General features: G+C 40.6%; 1 long non-coding RNA gene across 1 annotated transcript; it reads right to left on the reverse strand.

Moving 5' to 3' along the window:
• Positions 1-1085: 1085 nt before the first annotated feature.
• Positions 1086-8925, reverse strand: A830082N09Rik (RIKEN cDNA A830082N09 gene). The gene has a single exon (NR_015526.2). It is a non-coding gene; the product is annotated as an RIKEN cDNA A830082N09 gene (long non-coding RNA).
• Between the last annotated feature and the right edge of the window lie 999 nt (positions 8926-9924).

Genomic DNA, 9924 nt, shown 5'->3' on the forward strand with positions numbered 1-9924 from the left:
CCCCCTTACAAGGAGCCACACCTTTAAAATGAGAATTACCTACCCCTACACACACACACACACACCCCAAAAAAACATCGACGTCCATTACTCCTCAGCCTCAGTTGGTGAAATCCCTCTGTCGTAGAAAGCTGACTGTCTTGCTCTTGTGCAGGCAACCATAGCTGCTGTGAATTCATGAGTGTAACAGTCCTGTCATGTCCAAAAAACATCACTTCCCTCCAGGCCTCTCCAACCTCTGTCTTAGTCTCTCTGCCTCCACTTCCGCAATGGCCCTTGAGTTTTTATTGCTATAAATACAGATATCCTACTAGTGGGTGAGCACTCAACCAACACCTAAGTCCCTGCCCTTTCAGCAGTTTGAGGTTTTTGTATTTAAAACAAGAAACTCCTCTGGGGAGTTCTGAGTGCTGCATTGATCTGTGGGTAAATGAGTTTCATTTCTTTTGTATACTATATTGTGACTATACAATACTTTGATCTAAGTTCTAAGTGACTACATGCTTCTGTTCACAGGAGCTACCACTCTTATCCAACATGTGTCTAAGAAAACAGCCTCCATCATATCTCCCCACTTGCAATGAAGATTAAAATGGAGGGAAGAAATCCTTAAGACAAAACTTGTACCAGTTACCATAAAAAGTACTCATACTTCTAATGTATTTTTTTCATGTGTGTGTGTGTATGTGTGTGTGTGTGTAAGGGGCTTGGGAAGACGTGGAGTTCAGAGGAAAACTTTCAGCAGTCTCTCTCCACCATGTGGCCAGACAATTCCACCCAGGTCATCCTTGGTTTTTGCTGCTCAGAGATGCCATTTGCATAACGGTGCTAAGGTAGAATGAATGAATGCTTTCACCACTAGGTGGCACTCGTGAACACTGCACTTTCAAGACAATTTACTCCATGTGGTTGCTAGGTGGCGATAGTGTCTTTGCATGACCAAAATATTGTATATGCACATTACAATATATAAAGAATATACTCTAGGTTTAGAAAAGGGTCTGTATTATGAGAAAATATTGATTTATGAATGTAATTCACCATATCCTATCTAAAAGTGAAATTAAGATATATCTCAATTTTGTTAAACAGACATCTTTATTTTCATCATAAAAGACCAATAAAGAAAACCACATAGCATAGCTCCAATAGAAACACTGCTGTCTCTTTGATAGCTACCAAAATCCTTGAAGTATGAGAACCTGTTGTGCCTTCTGTGTTAACAGGGATCTTCTTTCTCCTCTATCTCTGATGTTGACTTGCTAGCTAATGTCAACAACAATCCAGTTCACCTCTAAGAGAACACAAGAGTTTATTGTAAGCCAAATATGAGTTATTGTGTCTCAAGAACACAGATACAGGTTACCCCAAATGACATTTCATCACAGAAGCAGTTACATGAATTTTTTTATAGTTACAGAACAAAAGAAAGTCACAAATTAAGACATTCACAAAATAGTGAGAGCACCAGGTAAATGGGTTTCAGCAAAGCAGGGAGATATTATGTTAAAAAAGATTTAGATCTTCTCTGGTGGCAAGTTACTGGTCTGTTGACATAATACATTCCCAAAGTTGCCCCGGTGGGGAACAAGATGAGAATTCAGATCCAGACAGGGTTGACAAATGGCTACTATACTAAAATGATTAAGAGAAGTTTGGCTGTGGATCTGCAAATTTCTAACTCTCCACAATCACCAACTTCTCATCAGGCAGTTGGTCTTTTGGTACCTTTAACATAGGTATGGTTTTTGTTTTTGAAATCAGCTCATTCTAATTTGTGCCCTAAAAGCCACTGCTAGAGCTGAGTCCAACTTAAATCTTAAGCTTCAGTTGTTGTACTGCATTTAATTTTCCCATAACTGGTCAAGACAGAAGTCCTATGATTCCCACCATGGAGCAAGGAGTTCTTTTCTGTCCAATCATCTTTTAGTTTCTCACTCCATCATAAAAACAATACAAAAAACTCAATGGTTGTCTAGTGTTTTAACAGTGACCTCAGATTAACATCAACACAAGTTCAGTACCAACAGGACTATATTCTCCCGTCTGAATAAATACTTCTTTCTATAATCCACAAAATCAAAGGCCTCCAAAGGAAGCTTAGTATGGGCATGTCAGCAGAGGCAGGACCTTCTACTCTGATCTGTGTTATCTTCTTGATCATTGTTGATCTTTTCTAAGATCATTCTCCCTGGACAGTCACACAGGTGTCTCATACATGACAGTGACAAGTACATCAGGTAGCCATGGAGCTTGCCTGTGCTCTCATTCACCATGCTCAGTGGCCTCCTGATTCCTGCCATAATCTCCAGTAGATGCCACAGGCCCTAGAACTGAGTCTCAAGAACACAGATACAGGTTACCCCAAATGACATTATGGTAAAACAGTTCTCAGCCATAGTGTATACTCAATTCCTTTATTGGTTATTTCCCTTTTATAATACCATTTAAATTGGGGTTGAATTTACACAGGACAATATTCACGAGTTCTGACCCACAGATTTTGTAAAATATATATTTCTATCAACCCACCTTTCCAAACAATTTCGTCTACCTCATAGGTAATATGTAAATGGCATCATTTTGCTTTCCATAATATTGTTGAGATTCATCTATTTCTTTTTGTTTTGTTTTGTTTTTTTGTTTTTGTTTTTTCCAGACAGGGTTTCTCTGTGTAGCCTTGGCTGTCCTGGAACTCACTTTGTAGACCAGGCTGGCCTCGAACTCAGAAATCCCCCTGCCTCTGCCTCCCGAGTGCTGGAATTAAAGGTGTGTGCCACCACTGCCCGGCTGGATTCATCTATTTCTAATGTGACCTAGAGGGTTCTATTTCATTCCTGGATAGTATTCTACCCCATGAGAACACCATACATTTCTTGTTCACTCACCTGATGATGACATTTAGGTTGTTTTCAGTTTGGACTTTTTTTGAAGAAAAGTTGCTGGGAATAGTGTTGAGCAGAAATGAGTTTGGGATTTCTAACTCTCCTGCAAAAATACTAAAACGGCTGGGCGTTTTAAAGGCGCACGCCTTGAATCCCAGCACTCGGGAGGCAGAGGCAGGTGGATTTCTGAGTTCGAGACCAGCTGGTCTACAGAGTGAGTTCCAGGACAGCCAGGGTTATACAGAGAAACTGTCTCAGAAAAAAACAAACAAACAACCCCCCCCCCAAAAAAAAAACCCACGTAAATTGGCTGACTTGTAGAGTAGAGGAATAGTGCCCAGTTCCCATTATACTGTTACACACCAGTGTCACTGGGCAATTTCAGCTGTTTCACACTCCTTTTTTTTTTTCCTGTTTCATACTCTAACCAACACCAAGTTAACAGTATCCATGATTACTACAACTGCAATATAAGCTTCCTTACATGTAAACAAACATTCCATACTCAGCTATATATTCGCAGCAAGGAATACCCAGTACATTAGAAACCTGCACAAGATTTCAGACTCTTATCAGTGTTGTCACACCAAGAGGACATCAGAAGAGTGTGTGGTACCGGTGCTGTCCGGATTCACTCACCCTAGCACAGCATGGTCAGTGAGAAGTCATGGAGCACATGAGCTGAGAACCCAACAAGCTTTCCTGTTGGTTCTACTGTCATTTGCTATTGAGCCAACATGGTGTTTTTTGTTTTTTTACTTTTCCTTAAAAAATTAATATCACACTTAATTAGTGCCAAAACAAGAGTTGTTCTTGAAAAAAATATAGTTACATAAAACCCAACAGCTATAAATAATAATCCAAACAAAACAGCAGGCTAGTCATATATAGTAGCACACACAGCTATTCTCCCTCACTCAGAGACCCGAGGCTGGGGAATTTCAAGTACCAAACTATCCTGGATACTAAGGTTCCCATAAAAAACAAACAACTAGTAACAGTGGAATTGCCTGAGCCTTGCTCTTTAAAAATAGCTCATTTAGTGTTGGGCATAGAGTCCAAAGGTGCAGCACTGGCCCTGCATTTAGGAAGCCCATGGTTCAATTGAAAGAACCATTTTAAAAATGCCCTAATTCAATTTCCACGTCCACTAACACCATTCCTTCCCAGAACTCTTATAACTCACTTTCGGTAACTCATAGCACACTACCTGCCCATACTGTTTTTAACCAGAAAAGAATTATATGCTAAGGAATTATATCTGGAAGAAGAAGGTAAACTTTATTAGAGACTTTTTTTAGTAGCATTTTACAGAAACTGTAACGAGTACTCAGTAAGAACTGGTTGGTGTACTTTTTAGGAGTCACATTTCCACAGTTCAGCGGCAGTGAATAGGTGTGCTATCACTAATAGAATGCACAATGAACGTAAGAGGGGAAAACATACATCCATTATACATACAAAATCAATACCCAGTAGGTAACTTGCCTGAAAAAGATGTTAATAGAGCTACTTAACCTTGGGCAAACACTTGTTACTGACCTGATTTTATTTAATTCTAAAAGTAAAGCTGTAATGTTTTTCACAGTACTGACAGAATCAAACACACACACACATTTTTGCAAAACAAGTAGTAACTGTAAATCCTAATATTATCAGGATTTGTGGTTAGTTGTTCTAGTTGGTTTTTCAAGGACAGTGTTCATACTGAATTCTTGCGCCTCATAATGAATGGTAACTCAGAAATCTGTTACCACTCCTGTCTTCTTCAGCAATATAAATGAGTTCGGACTACTAAGCTACGGCAGAATCCTTAGGATTCAGAATTCTGCAGATCTGCTGGGATCATGAGTGTTAGCAGGTCTTACCACTCTATTCAAGTAAACAATAATATACTTCACACATTTGTTTCACCTTAGCATCTATATTTTCTGCTGATGTAAAGGTTTTCTCTTGCTCCTGTCTTTGCAGCAGATTTAGGCAGGCTCTGTTCCTTCCGACTCAGTCGACAAATGCTTTAGTTCTTGCTGCGGTAACATGAGACCGCCCAACTCTTATTCTTACCTTTTCTAATCCTAGAATTGACTTGGTTGGCCTTGGTGAAGAAGGAACCTCCCTAGACCTTACAAGGTCCTCTTTGTCCATTAGCCACTGGACCCCCGTATCATCACAGGAGTTACTACTGAATTAAGAGCCAGGTAAGAGTAAATAAATGTTGACCAAACCAGTGCTATAAACTAATACAAGTTGAAGCCACCATTAATCATAGTAACGGTATTAGGGATGACCACAACAGTGGTAGTTGTGGATGACGAGTTCCATGACAGCCATGGAGGCAGAAACATTTGACACTGCAGTAAGCAGGGACCTTGATGCTTACTGTGATGACAACAGTTGAAGATGCTAGAACCAATCTTAGCTACAGACAGAAGATGACAAAGTAAGCATGCAGACCTCTGAGACTGCACAGCACTGCAAGGAGCAGATCCAAACCCTGACCTACTCCATGAGGGAAGAAGTGAAGTCCTAGCTGAAGAGTGCTAGACCCCAGCAGCCTGTTTTAGGTCAGTTAGGAGTTTTAGGTTGGGTTTCCCCAGGAAGCAGACTGGGGAATATTTTAGGGAGCAAACACCTATGAGAGTAAAGGAAGCAGCACTGAACAAGAGAGAAGCAACCGAGACACAGGTCGCAGCTATCAATATAGTTCTCAGGACATCCCTAGTCTTCTTTTCAGAATTATTCAAAATCAAGGCGCTGCTGCTCCAGACAGGGATGAAGGGCAAGAGTGGTGGAAGGAAGAGTGCACCTCACTCTGCTCAGCAATCAGGAGTGTTGGCCTGGTTTACATTGGCTTTTGATGAAATAATGACAAATAGGAGATGGTGTGCGCTTACTTCTTATGGTAATGTTCAAGAATAATTTATAGATAAAAGCCCAGGAACGTTTTCATTACAAAGTACTGATCTTAGAGCAGCTGACCAGATTTTTTTTTTTGAATTCTGTAAATATGTATAAATATGGTGGTAAATGCAGGGCCTACAATGGTCAGAATACGGTATTAGACTCCATGGAGCTGGACTTACAGGTGAGCTGCTTTAAGTAGATGCTGGAAACAGAACTTAGGTCCTCTGGTAGAGCAAATAAGAGTTCTTGACCATTGAGCCTTCTTTACAGTAGCCTTCAGCTTTATTTTTTGAAAAATGGATTACTCATCATCTTCCTCTTATAGGCCAGGAAACTAAGAATCAGACATTTAGTAACTTCACACTCCATGGCAGTTATTCCAATACTAGACGCTGTTAGTCCAATTCTCCACCATTTGAAACAACCATATATTTTTTTTTTTTAAAAAATGTTTGCATAGCCAGGCGCTAGGGGTGCATACCTTTAATCCCACCACTCAGGAGGCAGAGGAACGTAGATCTCTGTGAGTTGAAGGCTAGCCTGGTCTACAGATCAAGTTTCAGGACAGCCAGGGCTACAAAGAGAAACCCTGTCTCCAAAAAACAAAACAACACAAAACAAAACAAATTGCATTTGTATAGTATGTATACATATATGCATGTTCACCAGGCACATGCATACCATAGCATATGTGTGGGAGTCAGAAGATAACAGTAGATCCTAGCCATCACCTTCTACACTAAGATAGTCAGTCTCTTGTTCTGTACTACATACACAAAGCTAGGTGGACCACAGGCTTCAGGGATTCTCCTACCTCTAACTTCCATCTCTCTAGAGGAACACTGGGGTTATATTATATACATGCACTACCATGTCTGGCTTTTCCAGAGTCCTAGGGATACAACTCAGGCTTCATGATTGTGAGACAAGGTCTTTCACTCACTGTAATATCTTCCCAGTCTTGACAACTGAATCACACATATTTATGTGAAGAAATGTATCAGACCTCACTGGTGAGTAAAAATATTAAGAAACAAATCTTCACTATCTTGTTTTTCCTTTATGCTTAGTTTCCAAGGCCCGGTTCAAAGTGTCCAGGTTCATAATGAATCGCGTACCAATGGTAGAAAGATACAAGCCCCAACTTAACTATAAAAATAAGTGTTTGGAGATTTGCAATCAACAGAACTCCATATACCAGCTGATAATAGCAAGTGACTTTGACTGAAAGGCAGAAACTATCAGAAAATCACTGATCCCTTCCCATTTTCCTGCCACTGATTCTGCTGTGACTGGTAAGTCTAGATAGTTTCCATTTGCTGGCCTAATACTAAGCAGTTTTGAAGCTCATCTTTTTCAATATTTTATCCTCACCTTTTTACCACCTGAGACAGGATTTCTCTGTGTAGCCCTGGCTATCCTGAAACTTGCTCTGTAGACCAGGCTGGCCTCTAACAGAGATCCACCTGCCTCTGCCTCTGCCTCTGCCTCTGGAGGGCTGGGGTTAAAGTGCCAACACTGTTCAGCTTAATCCTTCATCTTTCTTTAAGCTAAAAAAAAAAGACCTATAAAAATTCAAGGATGTTCTGCGTGTAGTGAATGTCACTGTGCACTGTGTGCTCTCTGACAGTCAACGTGCCAGATGCTCCCACGAAGGCTTTCCAAGGAAAACGCTCTCCATCTTGTGCAAGGAAACAACATCAAGAACAGTAACACAAAGAAGTACCCAGTAACACCCATCTCCCCAGTTATGCCTAACTTCTCCTAACTTGCTACCTTTGTAAGGCCACGCTTTTCCATTAGCATTTGTCAGTCTGTCTCTCTTATTCCCTCAACCTCTTTTCCTACCTACTGCATCCTACCTTCTTCTGTGGTTCTGTATTCCTGAACTATTTACCCAGATCACACACTTATGGGAAACAACACAATGTAACGTTATGATTCAGGACCATCGACAGTGCCACTGAGTTGGCCTGTCTGGGGACCAACTGAAAATTTGATATATTATTAACCACATTTGTTGTGGTAGCTAAGAATAGCTAAGGTTCTAGTCACAACAGTAAAACTGTAGGCTGAGCTGCACTATTTCTCTTCATGGGAGAAGGGAAAAACATTTAACACTGCCACAAAGCACAAAGCAGCTGCCCAGTGTTACCGGCTTACTAAATGGAAGTTTTAAGTGATTGTCCCCAGCAAGCAACGGGAACACAAATCTGTGTGGTTTAAACTGCACATCTACAATGCTGATGCCATTATCTAGGTTGGGTCAAGGATAAGAATTGGGTGGCAATTTAGTTATTCTCCCTGGAGAATGCAAAATTAGTTCTAGATATAAAATGAAAATCAGCATAGGTCATTTTCTTTGATGATGTAAATAAAAAATCCTTTTGAATGTGCCTTAACAATTAAAACAATCCCTTTAGTCAACCTTTGATACAAGTAAACTGACAAACAGGTCACGTGAACTTTCACCTCAACAGCAGCAGCCTGACACTGGCTAAAGCCATTGCCTGTGGACACACTGCATGGCAAGCTAATGCCACCTGCCTGTGTACACACTGCATGTGCCACAGCTTCTGAAAGCTTCACCTACAGCTGATGGTTCCTTCAATGTAAACAGGTGATCACCCTGACACATACTCCTGCCTTGTCTTCCGACCTGACACAAAACACTTCAAGTGATGTCATATAGCTCACCTCCCTACATTCAAAGCCTGTGGCACCAACAATGGGTAACATGCACATGTTAACAACCCACAGGCATCTTTCTTCTAGAAACTAAAAGCTCATCTTTGCTGCTTACAAATATTCTAAACACATAGTCTGTGAAGAGTAATGAACTCATTTTCTCTTTCCAATGAGGTGACAGTGTCCTTTCCTTTTAGTCTGACCTCAACTGAACAATATTCAATTAACTCTTTGCATGTTTCTCAGCACTTTCTCAAGTTGCCCTAAAGAATCTTTGCTGGCAAAAAGAGCATGAAGGGATGAGAGGATGAGGTCTTATTCAAGAATGTGGGTATAAAGACTGGTTTGAACTCTCCTGAGAATTCTCATTCTTCCCATAATTTACACAAGTGTTTCCCTTTTTATCCTACTAATATTTTTATATGTCTTGGCACAAGTAGCAAAAGATCAAGCAAGTTTTCCACAGCCACAGTTCAGGCTGCTGCACAAATGGAGTCATGGGCTCACTCCCAGAATATGAATTCAACTGGGATTTATGTTCTCATGACAAATCTTGAAGTGTCAAGAGAACTAGTCAGGTTGCCTTTTTATCATTGCTTTCCCTACATTCTACAAAGACTAAGGTAGAAACCCACTTCAGTACCAAAGCACCTAAAAATCTTGTAAGTCACATGAAGAAAGAGGGACAAGTTGGCACTTGGGTCAAAGACCTGACCTTGGCACATTGTTCCTCGATGCTTCGTTACCCCAACTGAACAGCTTCGTCCAGGTTCTTACACAGCTACTGACCAGCTTCTCGCCATCGCTTTTATGGAGGAGAAAAGCTCATATAACACAAGCTTTTGGCTCTGCATAGAAACCCTGAAAGTTCTTGCCACCACCTGGCATCAAGATCAACTAAAACAATCTTCAAAAAGTATTAAATTCCAGAATGACAATTTTCCTTTTGTTTTTGCTTTTCTGTTTGTTTGGTTTTGGTTTTTCTCAAGACAGGGTTTTTCTGTGTAGCCCTAGCTGCCCCGGAACTCGCTCTGTAGACCAGGCTGGCTTCAAACTGAGATACTGCTGCCTCTGACTCCCGAGTGGGGAGGTTAAATTTGAGCGCCACCAACTCCCGGCATGATAGTTTTATTTTAAATAGTTTGAGTTTAATCATAAGTCTCGTTCCAAAGTAAGACTGTATTTGTGGGTATGTGACAGACATTTTTGACTGAAGGTAGGTACTTGGAACAGTACAAGTGATATAAACCAGAGGCAAGTCAACCTTCTAAACTGTAGACTGGGTAGCTAGCAGGAAGCCTGGCTCACCTACCTGATACCCACAACCAACCATCTTAATGTACTATGAAGAGGGCATTCCATATGCGAATATCTAGATATATTTCTCTTCCAATAATAAACAGTCCCAAGAGAGTCTTTGAACTGGTTAAATGGCCAGAAAAACACT

Source organism: Mus musculus, chromosome 10 (genome assembly GCF_000001635.26).
Source record: "Mus musculus strain C57BL/6J chromosome 10, GRCm38.p6 C57BL/6J".
Taxonomy (NCBI): domain Eukaryota; kingdom Metazoa; phylum Chordata; class Mammalia; order Rodentia; family Muridae; genus Mus; species Mus musculus.